The following is a 21,006-nucleotide window of genomic DNA, read 5'->3' on the forward strand; positions in this document are numbered from 1 at the left end:
TGGAGACCTCTCTCCTCCCCTCTCCTTTATTCCATGGTCCACTGCCCTCTCCTACTGGATTCCTTCTTCTTCAGTCCTTTGCCTCTTCCATCTATCACCTCTCAGCTTCTTACATCTTCTCCCCCTCCCCCACCCACCTGCCTTCCCCTCTCACCTGGACTCGCCTATCACCTGAACTCACCTATCCCCTGCCTGCATGTGCTCCTCCCCCTCCCCTCACCACCTTATTCTGGCTTCTGCCCGCTTCCTTTCCTGTCCTGATGAAGGGTCTTGGCCTGAAACATCAACTGTTTATTTCCCTCCATGGATGCTGCCTAACCTGCTGAGCTCCTCCAGCACTTTTTGTGTATTGCTCCAGATTCCAGCATCTGCAGAATTTTTTGTGTCTCCTTGCTGGTTTTATACAAGTACATGCCAGCTCTCAGGGGAACAACTGAGTCCATTAGTCCATTTCTCCTCTCATTTCCATGTATCTTCGCAACTTATTTTCTCTCACACGTTTTTTTTGCCATTAACCAAATTTACTACAGCCAATTAACCTACCAGAACATTTCTGGGATATGGGAGGAAACTGGAGCACCCGAAGGAAATCCACACAGTCACAAAGAGAACATGCAAACCTTGCACAGACAGCACTCTAGACCAGGTTCAAACCCAGGTCTCTGTAGCTGTGAGCCAGCAGGATAACTGGGGCTTTTGTTTAATACGAAGTAATATATTTCAGTGGCACTTAATCTTTAGGCTTTTATCCCTAGAGACTTCTGAAACGCATGTATGCCCTTTGAAGCATCAATTTCTCAATGGGGAAGAGAAATGAGTTCTCCAACAGTTATCAAATAAACCAGCTGTGCTTGAAAGCAACAAGAATTATTTTCTCAAGCACAAAGTCTTTGAAAATTATTTGAGAAACCAATTGGATTTTACAATGGAATTGCTTGGATCTCTCAGGATTGATGAGTGAAGATGAGTTAATGGTCTTTCTCAGGTGAACATTTAACGTGAAGGGAGAGTTATAGGACATCCTGCACCCAGTGTGTCTCCAAGAAAGCAGCCGGCTCCTCATATTTAATTCTGAACAGGGATAAAAACTGCCACGGGAAGAATAAACTAGTGGTTTCCTGAAAACTGGGCATCCAAATGCATATGTCAGTGTCTATAATTGCACTTTAATTGAACATTAAGCAGGTGATTGACTTTTGTCTCACATAATATTAAGTGTTCACATGGGTTGAAAGGCCATGAGTGCTATCTATACCTCCAAATACTCATATGATAATTAATGGTCTGCTCCCCCATTTATCCTGATCTCGTATCAAATGTAATGAACTGAAATAGGCTGAATTGGCAAACACAAAATTAATTATTAGCCTCATGCAAGAATGAACATGCAATCAACATAAGGAGTCTAAAATGAGTTGCCTTAGTTGTGAGATTTACTGTAAGGGATTTAGGGCAGAGAGCAAGAGTAACATCTTTATATATATAGTTGTGAGGATGTTGGAAACTATGATTAATAGCTTTCAGTGAAGTTATGACAATAGAATGGGAGAAGTCCTGAGGAAATACAACACATCAGCAAGCTCCTGCTCCGTCACTGCGATAGTATTCAGCAATGGGGTACAGTTGCAAAATAGCTACTGGTTCTTAGCCTGAAAGTCCAGGACCTCCAGGTTTGTAAAGGTGTGCTCAAACATGCTGTAATTTTTGCTGAAAAATGCCAGTAGTTCCATTCAGAGCTGCTTAAAGAAATCAAATTCCTAGTTATTGCTTTTATTTTTACTGCTCTTCTTTCTACAACCTATATAAAGATAGATACCTCCTTTGCAAAGCCGCTCTGCAACATTACAGCTTACTTTGAAGAAATGTCCCAAACCCAAAAACAAATGGTTTCAATGAAGATTTCCAAGTGAAGTGGGGTGCCACTTACTCTATCTTTAACCACATAATGAAATACAACAATCACCAAAGATTGCACAATTAACCTGATCAACAATATTTTTTTTAGGTTAAATGGGATTTTTTTTGGGTGAAAATGATAAATTTGGGATTAAGACCATTTTTACTTTTTGTGGAATCTAGCATGGTATTTCATTGAGGTACAGTGTAAGACAGCGAGTTCCTTTCTTTTCCTCATTCTGACCCACAACCCACTCTTCACCAGATAGAACTACTGGTTTTACACAACATTAAACCAGAAGAAGTTATGGGCAAACCTTTATGCCTTAAGTTTAGTCTTATAACTGGAAAACAATATTCTTGATAAAAGTACAGGCACGATTCACAATTCAAGCTAATTTTATTTTCATTTCAATTTATTTTAATGTAATAATTAATGTGAATTTAAGGCCAATCACTAGGAAGATCTTCTTATACAGAGTAATCAACATATGTAATAGACTTCCAGACAGAGTAGAAATGGAAATCCTATAATCATTGAAGAAATAATTAGATGCTGCATTCACGGGACTTAAGGGTCATTTTAGAAGGATGAATTATGGTGGGCTAAATTGGTTTCCTCACTGTAATTATTGTCTGAATGATTTTCTAGATGGGGAACTGCTGATTTCAGCTGTATAATTATGATAAGACACTGTTATGAAGCACAAGCAAACTCTTGAGATAACAGAACAGTTAGTTTTCTCCTTGAAAATGGCCAGAAATGCACACCCAATTTTAAATTCCATGAATCTTGGAAATCACTTTTTTTCATATGATTGTTCAGTAGAAACATGGGCAATATGGTTCAGCTTTCAAATGATTAAGAGAGTTGAGAGGAACTTTCCATATTCTTTCTATAAATGATGTTTGTTCTTTATCTTTCTGTGGTCTACCTTTGAGACTATATGGATGTTAGTGGGTCACATGCCAATATTTTACATGCCAATATGACATGGAGCAGACTTGCTAGATGAAGTGATCTTTTTTTTGCACGTTTATATGTGGAAATAACTACAAATGACACAGGAAGAGACCAAGAAGTCCAAGCAGATTTAATGTTAATCATGTTGAAATAACATGGAGCAGTTATCAGCAGAGCCAATAGTATGCTAAACTGCATAGTCAAACTAGTTGAATATGTCAGCAGGAATCATTATCAAATTGTACAATGCACTGGTCAGATCGTGCCCGGAGTGCCAAGTCCCACTCTTGCTATTGAGATACGACAAAATCATTCGAGTGTCAAAGTACAGGTAAAAGCCATAAACCTGAACCTCAAGTAAGCTTTTGCCTGATGAGACTTGGGATTTTCAACCTGTCTGGTTATTTCACAGAGGAATGCAAGGTAGCCTATAATATGCAAATAGTAAATCTGGGATTAAATATTTGAGGCTAAATTCTGTAAGGACATCCGGAAACCGGTAAAAGCACTAAAGCACTAATGCTTCTCAGCTGTTCTTCTTCTATATAGTTATTGACACTTCCACTGCACAATCCATGCAGTGGTGCAGGAGCAGATCTTCAATACATCCAAGAAACAATTAGGTGCTGTAGTGATAGACTGTAAGATGCTTCAGGATAGATAAACCAAATGACTCAAACACTGTACTTACCTTCAGAATAAATTATACTTGACACATAAATGCACTTTTGTGCATATTCCTCATTGTTCTCCTACTTGAAATAATCACCTGGTCATAATAAAAATAAAGATTCACTATTTATACGTATGGTTTGCACCAGAGCAAATAACCAGATCTGCAAAGGCTGCAGTATTTTCTCCTGTTATGTTTATCCAAATACTCAGCAAGTCCTTCACTAAATTAGCAGAGGTAATGATTTAATGCCAGAAGTTATTTTTTTTAAAACATGGCATGGTTGGGATCAGAATTAATTCAGCAGGGAATAATTTTATAAAACCATGGAACTTCAGCATCTGAACATAGGATCCTTAGAATTTACTTCTGCACCTCCGTTATGATTAATGTGTTTAGTGAAACTTGAAGCTAGAGATGTTATAAAGAGTGCCACTACCAAAGGTTTATTAATTTTCTATACAAGCCAATAAGGAAATTAATATTAAATGAATTCAGTAACAGACGAGCAAAACATTGAAGGCACGCTTCATATTAAGGCATGCACATAATAAGTACTAGTGAATAGGCTCCAGTTAGAAAGTATATAAGCTTACAGGAATCCTTAAAGTGGGAGAACAACACAAAGTATGCAATTTGTGGGAATGAAAATTATCGAAATGACACTGCAAGTGGCTTTCTGAATCAATTCTTATTGTAGTTCATTAGACTGTCACTGAAATTTGTTGCAAATGAATTGCATTTTTAGCTGATGTATATGATACCAGTCAGACTGGGAAGACAGAATAAAGACTGGATAATTTTTTTTATACCTTTTTCTCAATCAATCCCTAATGTTGTCTGAACTTCCTGGGAACTAAAGCAACTTCAGGCCTCATTACCACAGAAGCAAGAGGTTTTAAAGCTTGACCTTGCCATTTTATTTATAGACAGATACTCCCCATACCATCATGTCTCACATCCCATTTGCAAAACCTATCACTGTAAAAAAAAGTTATATTTCTTGAGATCAAACCCTCAGAATCAATGGTTCATGAGTCACAACGGTGCCTTTACTTCCAACATATTTCGATCATTGGGCCTTTCCCTTCAGAGAATGTTCAGGCACTTGGATATCAGTATCTGTAGTGCTATTAGGCAATCCACAAAGCCTGACAGATGGATCTTTCACTAGCACATGTTGTGGGTGCCACTGATGGTACGTCAGCTTCTCTTCATCACCCTCCTACTCCACTTGCTCTTCCTCTTGAATGTCAGAGTGGAGCAGCTAATAGAGCTGCTGACTCACAGCATCAGAGACCAGGTTGAAGCCGGAGCTCTGGTGCTGTGTAGATTTTGCACATTCTCCCTGTGACTGCATGGGTTTCTTCCTACATCCCAAAGACTGGTAGGTTAACTGGTCACTCTAAATTGCCCTTGGTGTGGTGACAAGTTGTAGATTCTGGGACGAGTTAAAAAGTAATGTGGGTCAATAAAAAAAAATGGGATTAATGTAGGATTAGTGTAAATGGGTGGTTGATGCCAGTGCAGACTGGGTGGGCTGAAGGGTTTGTTATCTCGCTATGACTATGACTCCTCCTCCTGTACCTGCTGCTTCAACTCAGGCATGTGTTCTGTTCACCAGTTTAAGTTGCACAGTAAGCAAAATAGAAGGTCTTGTCTGGCGAGTACTGGAGGGAACCTCTGAGTGATCCACACAGCATACCTCACTTTGAGAAATGCCAACAGCAGTGTCAACTTAGCTCCTTTTGTTTCATTATAGCAGCACTCAGCTGCAATGGCTGGAGAATGCCAACCATGACTGAACATCAAGGTTCTTGCAATTCAGGAAGAACTTGGGCTCTGAAGGGGTGCCCAAACTGTTATGAATGTGTATTCCCCTCTTCTCACCAAACTAGAGAAACTGGAGCATGGTGAATCTGGCAATGCTGAGAGATTCACACATATCCTCTGCCTTAAAAGGAAAAAGTAGAGGAAGTTGTTCTTCCTCCAGGAGAGGATAACTGTGATCTGTCTTCTCCTAGCAGATGTTTTGGGGCTCCAAGGTGATTTAAGAGTCCTATGCAGGTGTGACAAGTAGGACTTGACAGGGTGAGTGGATGGGTAGCTAAAGACATTTTGTGGTCCTTCTGCTGCTTGTACTTAAACTCCAGGTGTTCAGTGACTTCCAAGATGCTTCTTCTCAATTTTGAGAAATCACAGGCCAGGGATTCCCACAAGCTGGTGAGGATGAGACATTTCTTCTAGGAGAAGATGAAGTGTGAGGAAGGAGGCAGAGTGTGGGAGAGAGGTGCACTGTGAGAGCCTCCAAGGTCAAGTCACTGACTGTACTCAAAATAAATCAACAGATTTCTGAATATTAAAGCACTTGAGGAATATAAGAGACTATGAAAATAGTGTTTGAGATCAAGGATCAGCCATGATATTGTTTAATGGTGCAGCAGGCTTGAGAAATCCTGCTTCTTATATGCTCTTATGAAGCTCTCCTATGTTCTTGGCTCTCAGCAGGGTTTGACCTATAGATGGTCCTGATAGCACAGAAGGAACCATGCACAAGAATGAGTTGATGGTTCTCCTACACTCACTCTGCCCACCATCTGTTCTTGAGGTCAGGGATATTTTATTTTGCTCCTTGGCCTTCAGGAGCCCGTAGAGTTGTATTTTTTCCCCTCTCCTTGGGACACTGTTTCTCATCCAAGAAAATCTTGCTTTTTCGATAAGAAGCACTTCATCAAACCAATCTTGGCATTTAGTGTTAAAAACACCAAGAAACTTTGCAAGTGCAGATTATGGTGGACTTCAGGATAGATCAAGCTCTGTGGACATTCTGCAGTTCTTGCTGGTTGGGTGTCATCAGATCATCTGACTCAGCTGGGCTTTCTTTGCAAGGTCTTTGAGTCCTTTGACACTAGATTTCACTGCAGAGACATTTCTGCTAATATTAATGTTTAGGGATACAGTTGATGGAGAAGACAGACCAGTTTAGGTAGTGGCCAGCCCCACAGTCATCAACATCTATCATGGCACCAGTGATGCAGCATCCTTGTGGCCCCTCACTTGCATGAAGACATAACCTAGAATGTCTGGCTCAAGAATGTTTCACACATTTCTGATGAAACAGGACAATGTCACAACAAGCAAATACTTCAAGCATTTGGTCAGGACAAGGACTCCACTGGAATTAGCTTTTCCTATTCCTTCCTCGCCAATCATACTTTCAGAGGTTCATGTTCTTTCTAGTTCCAACAATGATGTCAGGAAGAGAATCAGTGCATCTCCCATTGTTAGTCAAGTTACAGATTACTCAAGGTTACAGTAGAACTCCTTGTCTCGTCCATTGCTTCTACTGATGGGTGTGGTGAGCTGGTTCCCTGTTACTGTAAGCCAGGCTGTCATGAGACATTTGGTTATACAAGGGGAGTCACTGAGACAACAAACAATTTCATTCTTGATAGTGAAACCAACCCTGCAAAGATGATATCTCCCTTGCAGTTTGCCCTTATAGAGTACTTTGAGCTAGCCTTCTCCTCCTGCCTTGTCTCACTCACAGTGGTGACATTCACCATTAAAGCAACTGAGTTTCCAAGCTACGACAGCAATGAAACGTTAAGGCTGTTGGAAATGTCAAAGAGGATCATGGCATTCCAGGTTCTGAACTTTGTTTTGAGGTGTAGAAAATGCTTATGCGTGAATTATTATAATGAGGTCACTGTTGCAAACCAGCTACCACATGGTCCTGAAAAAGCCAATTATGTCCCCAATCTCAGGAAACCATCCATGCTTATGGCTTCCTTCAATGCCTGATTTCTGTTTCAGATCTTCCAGCAAAACCTGCAAGAGCATCATGCATATGACCACTAAGAAATTTCCAAGTTCTGAAATAGCAGTGCAGGTCAATACAGTGATGATCAGTAGTATTAAGGGGCAGGCTGGCCCCAGTGTAGCAGAGTACAGAAGTTGTAAGTAGATGTATGAGAGGCCCTTTAAATTCACACACTTGAAGAACAGACTGATGAAAATGTTATTGGCTTGCGAGAGTCTAATGACAGGTGATGTTTGGAAAAAACATCAGTGAGCTTCGCCAGGCAACACTGAAAAAGTGTTACACAAGGAATGATGACACTCCATGTGCAACACCTTATACAGGAGCAACTCCTGGGCACGCCAATTTTCAAAGCAATCTAGAAATGCTCATTATTGTGTTTCACTTTAGGACTGTCAATTTTCATGCATTTAATATTAAAATAAACAGAATTACGAAATTAAATGCAAGGGCCATGGTGTTTGCTACATTAATCAGAGTGCAGGTAGCAACACCAGAATAAAAATCAGTGTTGCACCTTCAATAATGTCACAATCTGCCCACTCTGTACACTTCTGGTGTGGAAACTTGCTTGTGCCCTTTCATTTATGGAAACTGGTTATGCATGTACTTTGGATGTCATACTGTAATCAAATTGGCAACCACAGAACCTAAACAACAAGGCCCAACACAAACTTAAGGAACAACACCTCATCTTCCATCTGGCATGCTGCCTTCCGGACTCAGCACTGACTTCTCCAACTTTCAGTAACTTATTTTCTCTGCCTATAAGAAAACTGTCCATTTCTGTTATAAGTCATCCATCTGTGATATTGGCTAGGTTTCTCTCTCCATTAGCACAGCCTGACCTGCTGGGCATGTCCCACAGTGCTGCCATTAGCAACACACAACACTGACAAAAGCAGCATAATCAACTGTCCTGTTAATCCCTTTGACCTGGTTTTACCCTATCACAGATATTCCCATTGTCCTATCTATCCCTTCAGTTATCTTTTCTATAAAGCAAAATTAGCATTTTTAATTTGTCTTTCCCAGTTCTGACAAAGAATCTCTGACCTGAAATTGTGTTTCTCTTTCCACAGATGTTTCCTGAGCTGGAGTGCTTCCAGCCTTTTCTGTTATTTCAGATTTCCAGTATCTCTTGTTTTTGATTCCCAAAGATTGCAAGTTTCACAGCCAAAATTTACACCCTCTTACTTGTTTTGCGAGGTTTGAGCTAATCATGTTGTTATTGTAATTATTTAAGTTCCTCTTGCCAGTGGCTGCAAAATGGTGAACATTAATAAGCTTGCCACTAATATAAATCTATTTTTATTATATATGGTGTGCCACAGGGGTCAGTGTTGGAACCCTTGTTATTTGTTATTTACATATATGATTTGGATGCGAATACACAAGGCTTGATCAGTACATTTGCGGATGACACGAAATTAGTTACTGATAGTGAAGAAGGTTATCGTGGATTACAGGGGATCGTGATCAGTTAGGGAAGTGAACTGAGGAGTGGCAAATGAAGTTCAATACAGTTAAGTGTGAGGTGATGCATTTTGGAAAGTCAGACCAGCGTAGGTAGGGAACTAGGGAATGTAATGGAACAGAGGGACCTAGGAGTACAAGTGCATAGTTCATTGAAAGCGGCATCACAGGTAGACAGGGTGGTGAAAAAGTCATTTAGCATGCTGGCCTTCATCAGTCAGGGCATTGAGTATAGGAGTCGGGACATTATGTTGCAGTTGTAGAAGTTGTTGGTGAGGCCACACTCGAATACTGTGTACACTTTTGGTCACCCTGTTATAGGAAAGACGTGGTTAAACTGGAAAGAATGCAGAGAAGATTTACGAAGAACTTGCCAGGAATAGAGGGCCTGAGTCATAGGGAGAAGTTGGCCAAGCTAGGTCTTTACTCCTTGGAGCATAGGAGAATAAGGGGTGACCTTACAGAGGTTTATAAAATCATGACGGGCATAGATAAGGTGGATGGTAGCAGGGTAGGGGAGCCCAAAACTAGGGGGCATAGATTTAGGGTGAGACAGGAAAGATTTAAAGGGGATTTGAGGGGCAACTTTTTCATGCAGAGGGTGGTGAGTATATGGAATGAGCAGCCAGAGGAAGTGGTTGAGGCAGGTACAATAGTATCATTTAAGAAGCACTTGGATAGGTACATGCAGGGACAGGGCTTAGAGGGATATGGGCCGAATGCAGGAAATCGGGACCAGATGGGTGGACCAGCATGGACTTGTTGGGCCAAAGAGCTTGTATCCGTACTGTATTGCTCTATGGCTTTATTACTCTGTGACACTAAGCAATAAACACTGTAATTAGTGTAGCATTGACTTTTAATGATATGTTTCCTTAAAACTGTTTATCAGTGTTCGCAAAGGCAGACTGAAGAATAGATATTACTTGAAGAATTATGAATTGGTTTGTGGAAGAATTGTGTCATCAGAGTACAAAAAAAAGATTCTGATCTTGGAGATTTTTGCACGTCAGTATAATAAATGTACAATGATAACAAGGAAGAAATTGAGAGCTAGACTGTCCAATCTTGAATTCACTAGAGAATAAAATACATTTTTGGTTTTAAGATTAAGATGCAATAAAAAAGTTACCCATTTACATTAAATTAACAATGGACTATTAAAATAAAAATCTATTACAATATTAATTTTTTGACTGTCATAAGAAAGATTGTATTGAGTAAGATTAAATAAATAATTTTAATTGTCTGATGTCCAAGCTTGCCAATGGGAAGTTGAGTAATTTCAATGTTCAGGCATCATTTCAATTCACTCCACATTGTCCCACTGCTGTGGAGGATAGAAAATTAGTTGCTTCATTCTTTGAGTCAATCACTAATTGGATTCTTCAAGCATATAAATCTGAATTCTAGGGATGGAATTCAAAAAGTCAGCAACAGCCCAGATTAGTTTTGTCAACCAAGGGGGAGCCCTCCTGCCTTTCCAATCCATTTAAGGAAGTTCATGGGTAAACATTGACCTGAACTTCAAGAGAACTCTTAACTGCTCTTTTTCAAAAAGTTCATCCAAGTCATGTCCACCTGAAAGGACCAATTAAGCCTGTGGCAACTTGAAATGATTTTTGGTGATGAAATCACAGGAAATTCTCTCTAACTCTAACTTGATGACTAATTGTAAATTTTCATTGAGAAGTACAGAACTATAAGGACAAAGTAGAAGGGTTCATTCATCTGCCAGATCATATATAGTTTAAAGTTTTAGTCATATTTATACCCAAGTGTAATATCCAGAAACATTTATTGACAAGCACAGACATTAGCACTGAAATAGTCATAAATGAATGATGTATTACCTGTAGTTTGCCCTACCATGGTTTATTGATTCCTTCATTAATCAAAAACGTGAAGGATTATAAAATCTAAAAATGGGAAATGTAGGTAGAGCAAGAATATTGCATTCGGTTAGAAGAGGGCTAACAATTCTCACAGGGAGTCTCAAGGTTATACTAGATTGTTTAAGAGGACTCTCTGCAGGTACTTCTTGAAAATGTGGAAGAAAGTGCTAAATCCCTCTAAGAATTTAGAATTAAGAACAAAGACCTAGTTCTTTCTAAATATTAATTCACAGGATACTATGTAATTAGTGTGGATAGGGGTGGGGGGGGGGGTGCAGCAAGGAGATGTGAAACAGAATAGGAACACAGGGACAGTACTGGAAGCTAAGATCTAGAACCAGCAGTAGAGCTGGATTCTTCAGGAAGAGTAAATGGACATAGCATGGAATCCATGGTTTAGATCTTGAGAGAGCGAGTTCCACAGTTAAGAAAAATTAGCTCACATTATTCCAAACCACACCTATGCTTGGGCACTTTTGCTCCAATTGGATTTTAATACATAGCTCTGCAGCCATGCAATTTAAAAGGGATCTTCCTGACCAAGTACTGTATTGAGATCCCATTTCAAATAATTCCCCTTTTAAATTTACTTACCTTCTCTCCTATGGGACACCCATGCCCCCAGCCCACCCTCCCCATAGTAAGAACTTTCACCTCTCTGTGAATTCCTAGTGCTTACCTGTCCACCTCACCCCACCCAGTGATTTCCTAACCCCTAGTTAAGAAATAAGATATCTTTATTAGCCACATGTACATCCAAACACACAGTGAAATGCATCCTTTGCATAGTGTGTTCTGGGGGCAGCCCACAAGTGTCACTATGGCTCTGGAGCCAACATAGCAAGCCCACAACTTCCTAACCCGTACATCTTTGGAACATGGGAGGAAACCGGAGCACCTGGAGGAAACCCACGCAGAAACAGGGAGAACATACAAACTCCTTACAGACAGTGGCCGGAATTGAACCCAGGTCACTGGCGCTGTAATAGCTTTATGCTAACCACTACACTACCATGCCTGCCCTAGTTCTTGATTACCTGATTCCTGGGCACTGAACTTCTCATCCTTCCTCCATATAAACCACCAATTCAAATTCCCATAGAAACAGAATTCAGCAATATCTATATTTAAACAGTATGACTTGTCTAAATAACCCAATGAAGTGGTCTGAAAAGTCAACAAGTCCTCTGCTGACCTTTGCACTAAATGAATCTATCTAATCTGAATCTCAAATCGATTCAAAATGCTGGATTAAGACTTCCCTTTTTGTTTATTCAAGTGTGAAATCATAAACAGGATTCAGAGCTTTGCTGCTCTGCAAACAGGGATAAATAAAACATGGAAAATGATCCTCAGGCAGTAATACGAGCTGTTCTAAATAATTTCTTCAGAAGATTATTTCAGTCACACTTTCCATTTATTTTTACACTAAAAATTAACGTCATAATGTAGAATTTAACCTTTGTCAAGAATTGCCTGTAAGACTAAAAAGAAAAAATAGTCCAATGTACTGTAATGCATTCTGATAAAGGAAGTGCAGGTTGAAACTCTCTCATCCAACATTCTGTGGTCCAGCAACCTCCCTTTTGAATCTGTTGCTCTGATCTATACTAATTAACTAGATCCAAATAAGATTTAACTAGGATCTCAAATTAACTAAAATCTGTACTAACCAGTGCAACTTTTGCAATCTCAGCCAACAGCATTTTTGATTTAGGGAAACTTCAGGTTACAGGCAGCTCTCAAAATCCTGATGTGACCTGGTGTGTTCTGCTGCTCAGAAGATGATGATCAGGGGTTAATTTCTATGGTCTGAATTTTCTGTGGTCCAGCACCAATCACATCCCAAGGGTGCTGGACTACAGAGGTTCAATCTGTATAATTTAGCTATGAATGTTTACTCAAATCAAATTACTGATAGTGTGGAATATTAAATATTGTATAAGAAAAATGTCAAATCAAATTTGTCACATTGTTAACAAATGGCAAACTAATTTACAACAGCTATATAAATAAAACCTACATTACTTCACATTTATCTATTTCACATGATCTCTTACTGACTATTGCAGCTTATTTTCAATTTCTGGGCCTAATGTACAGTTGGTGAATTGTGCACACATATCACTTGCGCATAATAAAAACAAATTGCTAGAAATACTCAGGATGGAAAAACAGAGTTAACGTTTCAGGTCAGCAATTGGTTCATTATTGTCACATGTACCAAGATACAAGCTTTGTATGCAAACAGATCAGTCCCATACACAAGTATATCGAGGTAGTACAAAATGGAAATAAAAATACTACAGTTACAGAGAAAGTGCAGTGCAGATAGACAAATAAAGAGCAAGGGCCATGACGAGGTAGATTGAGAGATCAAGAATTCATCTTTATCATTTAAGAGGTCCATTCAAGAGTCTTAAAACAGTGGGGTAGAAGCTATCCTTGAGCCTAGAGATAGATGTTCTCAAGCTTTTAGATCTTCCGCCCGATGAAAGGGGGGAAAAGAGAAAATGATCAGGGTGGGAGGGGTCTTTTATTATGTTGGCTGGTTTCCCAAGACAGCTAAGATATCATACCTCCAGGCATGTCAGTGCCCTCTGCTTTATTCAGTGTACTCACCACATTTACATAAATATCATTAAGTATAGCCAGATTCCCTTTTCATCCGTTTCTCATCTTTGTTTGTTCTGCATTCAAAACTCTCATTAATTTTCTACCTTTCATTCCCAGATCTACTTTCTTCCTTGTTAAGCTCTCCTCAATTTCTCATCCTCTGCTATGCTAAGTCTGCCAATACCAGGAAACCCCTCCACTGGTATACTGGTCCCTGCACCACCCAACTAGTATAAGTCCCAATTTCCCCTAAAGATCTCCCTTCTGCACCATCTTTCAAGCCACACATTCATCACACTGTCCTATTTCAATACTCAGCGGTACATGTCACCAGGAGTAATCCACAGATTACCACCATTGAGGTCCTGTTTCTTCAATCTGTCCCCAATTCCTTAGGATTTCTCTGAAGGACCTCATCCCCTTTTACCTAATGACCTAACAAAAGGTGACCAGAGAATCTTCAGTAATTTCTGGGTTTTTTTCCTGAGATTTCCAGCAACTGTTTTTGATTCCCCTTTACTTAACACTGAAGCAAGCCAGACAAGCATTTTGAAACCTGCTTCTGCATGAGTGGCACGCTCTGTCTATGGACCAGACAAGCATCAGTGAAAACGTTATTTAGAAGTGGCATCCAATTGTAGGTGGCATGCTATTGGATGCCACTACATATGCCTGTGCTCCTAATATCAGGTAAGAGAGGCAGTGGCATGTGTGACCCAAAAGAAAAATTATGGACAAATAATTTTTCATTGAAATTGAATCAGTGAGTATACAAATCATGATACTATGTAATCCAATTTCCAGTGGGTCTTGTTTCTGAATTTTCAATAACCATACTCTACAAAGTATGGTTTGACTGCTAGCTATCCAATGCTGGTCCCACTAGGCTAAATTGTGACCCTGGCCTTATGACCAGTAATAAGTTCACAAGCTTATCCATTGGGCAGTCAACACCATATGTTCTAATTCTTGGAAGACCATGCATTAATCCCTACTGGTATAGGAAACAGATGGCACTAGTAGAGAGTGTTCCAATAATATTCCACCCTTATTCCCCAAATCTTTTCACATAATAAAACTAGACAAGAAATTCAATTGTTTTATGAATGTTTGTACTTTAGACCTTAGAGGCCAAACTTGATGCTGAAAGAAAATTGAATTCTTATTACTATTAGAGGTCAATTGTCCTGTTCCCAATGCCTCAATCTATAAACATTCGAACAGTGCCCATTAACCACATGCATAAGGCAGCACAGTGATGCAGCTAGTAGACAGTTGACTCACCACTCCAATATCCAGGTTCAACCTTGCCCGCCGGTGCTGTCTATGTGGAGTTTGCACCTTATTCCTTTGACCACAAAGGTTTGCTTCAGGTGCTCCAGTTTCCTTCCACATCCCAAGGGCAGGCACATTGGTAAGGCCAATTTTAAATTGCCTCAAGTGTGTTGGTGAGCAGTGAAATCTGAAAGGGGTGAGAAGGAGTCTAAGGGAAATGTGGGGAGAATAAATGTAGGATTAGGGCCTGATGGCTGATGCAGACCAAGTGGGCTGAAGGATCTATTTCAGTGCCGTATGGCTCTATGATTCTAACAGTCCAACATGGAAACTGTGACAATACTTTGGCACATCAGTTAATGCTGCTGCCTCTCAGCTCCAGGGACTCAGGTTTAACCCTAACCTTGGGCATTACCTGTGTGGAGTATGCATACCTCCTCTATGACCACATGGGTTTCCACTGGGTGTTCCAATTTCCTCCGACATCCCAGAGGCATGCTGGTAGGTTAATTGGCCATTGTAAATTATGCATTAGTTATGCAAATGGAAAAATAATCAAAAAACTGGCAACCTTTCATAACTGAACACATGACTGAGATTTAAAATAATTAACTAGAATGTAATAGCACTCTGGGCAATAAATGCCTACCAATAGATAGTCTTCAGATATTGAAAATAGCTTTTCTACCAGATTAAGAGTTAAATCAGCAACTATGAAACAGCAAAATAAGTCACCTTCGTAAAATGCTTTTATGATGTGCAGGTATCCAGCTCAGCTATCAAACATTTCAATCTTCAATGGAAAAGTGAGGCAAGATTTCAGAAAGCAAAGTTTCAGAATTCCATAATTCATCATGAAGTTTGTGAAAATATTCCTTCTTTCTCCACTGTTTTTTGGTGAAGGTTTTATCTTGAACCTGCTGAATATAGACTGAATGCTTTCACGTTTTATGTTCACGTCCTACAGAGAACACTAAAGGTAATTTCAAGTACAAAGTCATCAAAAACTCCAAGTTTTGATGTTGGTGAACCTTAAAGGCACTTTTGTTCCTCAGTGACTTGGGATCCACTTGAAGCACATGAATCAAGCTAAGTACAACCCAAGGCCTCCACTAGCTTATATAAGGGAAAGTGATTAATTCCCAGGGTCACACAATTCTGACCAAAACTTTATTCACAACCAGTAGTGCAAAGACTTGTATTCAAGATAAATTCTTTACCTTAGGCTAGTCAAGTAAGTGGATCTGTAATTGCTAAAACTTACTCTGTTTCTTTTTTTTAAAAATTGCTTTTTCTTAAGTCAATACAAGTGACATGGTGAATTGATCATAATTTTTGAAGAAATTATGTTAAGACAATATAAATATACAAAATAACCCAGGGTTTGACACAAAAGCACACTGGTTTACATTAGCTTGCAAAAAAAAGTGAATCAAAAACAATCCAGAGAAGCAATGCTCCAAACCTCAATCCCTTCCTGCTAACACTATAACCATTACTTTTTTTAAAATCTAAAGTCATCTAGCAAACTGGACCCCCACACTGCACACAGAAACAGTGGCACTGAGGCACAGCAGGTAATGCAACCATCTCATAGTTCCAGCGATCCAGGTTCAATCCTGACCTCCAGTGCTGTCTGTGTCGAATTTGCACGTTCTCTCTGTGAATATCTGATTCCCCCTGAGTGCTCAGGTTCCTCCGATATCCCAAGACATGCTGGTTGGTAGTTCATTTGGTTGGTAGTGCAGATCGGCAATAACATCTCCTCCTCACTGACAATCAACACAGGCACACCTCAAGATTACCGTCGAGAACATCTTCAAGAGGTGGTGCCTCAAGAAGGTGACATCCATCATTAAGGACTCTCACCACCCGGGACACACCCTCTTCATGTTACTACCATCGGGGAGGTGGTACAGGAGCCCGAAGACCCACACTTAACATTTCAGAAGCAGCTTCTTCCCCTCTGCCATTCGATTTCTGAATGGTCCATGAGCCCTACCTTGTTATTCCTCTTTTGCACTATATTTATTTTTGCGACTTATAGTAATTTTTATGTCTTTATGTCTTGCACCGTACTACTGCCACAAAACAACAAATCTCATGACATACGTCAGTGATAATAAACCTGATTCTGATACCTCAATGTACTTACGTATGGAATGATCTGTCTGGATGGCACACAAACAAAAGCTTTTCACTGTATCTTGGTACACGTGACAATAATAAACCAATTCCAAATTCAATTTGGCTATTCTAAATTGCCCCCAGTGTAGGAGAATCAGGGGTTGTTAATGGACATGTCAATGGGCAACGTTATGCCAATGGGCATGGGCATAAATCCCCAGGGCCTAACCGAGTGCATCCTCAGACTTTGTGGGAGGCCACAGAAGAAACTGCAGAGGCCCTTGCAGAGATATTTGCTTCATCATTAGCCACTGGTGAAGTTCCAGAAGACTGTAAGGTGGTTAATGTTGTTCCATTGTACAAGAAGGGTGGCAAGGACAAGCCAGAGAACTTCAGGCCGGTCAGCCTGATATCAGTGGTGGGGAAGTTACAAGAGGGAATCCTGAGGGGCAGGATCTACCAGCATTTGGATAGACAATGTCTGATTGGGAGAAGCCAGCATGGCTTTGTGCGTGGAAATTCGTGTTTGACGAATCTTTTAGAGTTCTTTGAAAATGTAACCAAAAGGGTAGATGGGGGTAGGGTAGTGGATGTTTTCTATCTAGACTTCAACAGGGCCTTTGACAAGGACATGCATGGTAGGCTGGTCTGGAAGGTTAGGTCCCATGGAATCCAGGGAGAGCTAGTTAAGTGAATTCAAAATTGGCTCGAAGGTAGGAAGCAGAGGGTGGTGGTTGTTTCTCGGAATGGAGGCCGGTGACTAGTGGTGTGCCGTGGGGGTCAGTGTTGGGACCCTTGTTATTCATTCTTCATATAAATTATTTGGATGCAAATGCACAAGGCTTGATCAGTAAGTTTGCAGATGACACGAAATTAAGAGGTATTGTTGATAGTGAAGAAGGTTATCATAGATTGCAAGGGGATCTTGATCAGTTAGGGCAAATGGATTTCAAAGCAGATAAGTGTGAGGTGATGCACTTTGGAAAGTCAAACCAGCGTAGGACTTATACTATTAATGGCAGGGCACTATGGAATGTAATGGAACAGACAGACCTAAGTGTATAAGTGCACAGCTTGTTGAAAGCAGCATCACAGGTAGACAGGATGGTGAAAAAGGCAGTTAGCACATTGGCCTTTGTTAGTCAAGGCAGTGCGTATAGGAATTAGGACATTATATTTCAGTAGTACAAGTCGTTGTGAGGCCACACTTAGTGTACTGTATACAGTTGTGATCACCCTATTATAGAAAAGATGTGGCTAAACTGGAAAGAGTGCAGAGAAGAGTTACAAGGATGTTGCTAGGACTAGAAGGCCTGAATTATAGGGAGAGGTTGGCCAGGCTAGGTCTTTATCCCTTGGAAAGTAGGAGAATGAGGGATGACCTGAAATAAGTGTTTAAAATTATGAATGGTATAGATAAAGGTCGATGGTAGTAGTCTTTTCCCCATGGTAGGAGAGTCCAAAGTTAGGGGGCAAAGGTTTAGGGTGAGGGGGGAAAGATTTAAAAGGGACCTGAGGAGCAACTTTTTCATCCAGCAGGTGATGAGTCTATGGAATGAGCTGCCAGCTGCTAAGCATCATCTGCCCTGGCCCATCCCCAGCCTGGCTCATAACAGTCCAGAATGGCCAGTGTGAATTAGTGATCAGCAGAACCAACTGAGGAGCAGCCAGCCAGCAAGAGCAATGCAATTAGCAAAGATGGAAGTGGTTTAAACCTCAAATGGACTTTGCACTTGAATTTAAAATATTTCTGAGTTACATCCTAAATTTGTCAGCTTTTAGGCAGCATGCACTTCAAGGCCGTTGCCAGCAGCAGAGGCAATGAATATTAGGCTGCATCCCATAAATCAGGATTGCAGCACAGTTGGTTTGTTGGCTGGATACGGAAATTATGCTCAACAACCAGCATAAGCCCTTTCAGGCTGTACTCAAATTTCACTTGCAGACATGAGGTCACCCCCAAAATGACAGCAGGATCAAGTCAACCACAGAAGTAGTTACAGCACAAACGGCCATTCGACCCATCAAGTCCATTCCAGTTCTATGTGAATTCAGTCCAGCTAATCCCAGTCCCATGCCCTCCCCCCATATCCCTGCAAATCCTTTCCTTTCAGATGCTTATCCAGCTCCCCTTTGAACTTGGGCACATTGATTGGCAGGCATGTGTGGTTTCCACAGGATCACATAGAAAGTACACGACCGTGCCAAAGTTACCGGGGGGCAATTATTCCAGTTAATGGACACTATTAACGCGTTAATTATGATCGTCGGCGCTAGAAAAAATGTTACACAAATAAAAACCTTTAAATGCCTCTCTACTCACAGGTCGCCATCTTGGTTTCATCGTGTACCACGTGCTGCGTGCGCACCGCCTCCCCCTGCTGGGTCCTAAACTCCACTGAATCCAACAATTGGTTGAATCAGGTGCAACCCGTTAACTCAAGTCCACCACAATAAATGTCCAAATTCCTTTCACTTACCAGAGCAATAAATGGACGTAGTCTTTGACGGTGCATAAAAAAATTAGTGTAGTCAGAAAGAAAAAGGAAGGAAAGATCTTCAGCATGGTTTACACCCCTCCCCAATTGAAAACGAGCATCTCTTTCCCAGCTCTGAAGAAGGGTCAAAGACCCAAAACTTTGACTGCTTCTCATTCTATTGATGCCGTCTGACCTGCTGAGTTTTTTTTCAGCATTTTCTGTTTATGCATATTTTATTGTTTTGAACTTTATTATTTCAAATTAATACTTTATTCACAGTATATACAGTAAATACAATTGGTACACGTTTCCCTACATTCATTGCATTTAATTTCTCTTACAATGTATTAATGCCACTCATGTTTCCTACTTAGATAATGCACCTGTGAAGTGTTTGAGAGGCTGGTACATAGGGCCCAGCCCCTCAGTATCCAGTGGCTTTGGACCTTGGACTGCGGGCCTTCCTCACAAAACCTTTGCAGTGGCTGCACTGAGCTTTAATTTGTCCTTCAGCATATACTCCTGAACTCTGGAATATGCCAGTGGGCAGAATTCACTTACAGACGTCTCCTTACTCTGAAAAACCAACAAGCTTCGGGCAGACCAAATTGCGTCTTTAACCGAATCAAAGATCTACCAGCAGTAGTTGATGTTTGTTTTGATATTCATCCCTGGGAACAACCCACAGATCACTGTGTTATGCAGCTACTCAGGATGAACTTTGACAAGGACAACTGCATTCCTTTCCAGATCTTCTTGGCAAATAGGCAGTCCACGAGAAGGTGGATAATTAACTACTTATTAACTATAGCTCCGCCTTCATTACTGTAATTTCAAACAAACTCATCTCCAAACCCCTAGACTTCTGCAAAGGATCCTTGACTTTGACAAAAAGACCACAATCAGTAATGATAGGCGGCAACACCTCCGCCACAATTATCCTCAACACTGGTGCCCCGTAAGGCTGCTTCCTCAGCCCTTTACTCTTTACACACTCGCAACTGTGTGGACATATTCTGCTCTAACTGTATTTACAAGTTTATAGATGGTAGGCCAGATCTCAAATGATGAGGTGGAGTACAGGAAGCAGATAGAGAGCCTAGTGTCATGGTGTCAAGACAAAAACCTGCCCCTCAGTGTCAGTAAAACTAAAGAGCCGGTCATTAACTTCAGGAAGCAGGACGGAATACACACCTCTGTTTGTATCAATGGTGCTGAGGTGGAGGTGGTTGAGAGCTTCAAGTTCCAAGCTGTAAATATCATCAATAATTTGTCCTGGTCCAGCCATATAGATGCTATGGCTAAGAAAGCACTTCAGTGACTTTAGTTCTTCAGAAGCCTAAGGTAATTCGGCATGTCCCTGATGACCCTCACCATCTTTTACAGATGCACCATAGAAAGCATCCTATCCAGATGCATCACAGCTTGGTTTGGAAACTGCTCTGCCCATGAGCGCAGAGTTGTGAACACAGCCAAGTCTATCACACAAACCAGCCTCCCCTCCATTGACTCTGTCTACACTTCCCATTGCCTCGGGAAAGCAGTAAACATAATCAAGGACCTCTCCTACCCCTGATCATTCTCTCCTCTTCCCCTGTCCATTGGGCAGAAGATACAAAAGCTTGAGAACACATACCACCAGGCTCAAGGACAGCTTCTTGAACAGATCTCTTATACGATAAAGATGAATTCTCCAATGACCACATCATGGCCCTTGCACCTTATTTGTCTACCTGCACTGCACTTTCTCTGTAGCTGTAACACTATATTCTGCATTCTGT

The 21,006-nt window shown here is 40.7% G+C and overlaps 1 long non-coding RNA gene across 1 annotated transcript in view; it reads right to left on the minus strand.

Moving 5' to 3' along the window:
* Positions 1-19,144, minus strand: part of LOC127576506 (uncharacterized) — a 38,815-nt gene extending 19,671 nt beyond the window's left edge. The window contains exon 1 of the long non-coding RNA XR_007957241.1: positions 19,069-19,144. This is a non-coding gene — a long non-coding RNA (uncharacterized LOC127576506). The remainder of the gene's footprint in view (positions 1-19,068) is intronic.
* Positions 19,145-21,006: the final 1,862 nt, after the last annotated feature.

Source organism: Pristis pectinata, chromosome 12, assembly GCF_009764475.1.
Source record: "Pristis pectinata isolate sPriPec2 chromosome 12, sPriPec2.1.pri, whole genome shotgun sequence".
Taxonomy (NCBI): Eukaryota; Metazoa; Chordata; class Chondrichthyes; order Rhinopristiformes; family Pristidae; genus Pristis; species Pristis pectinata.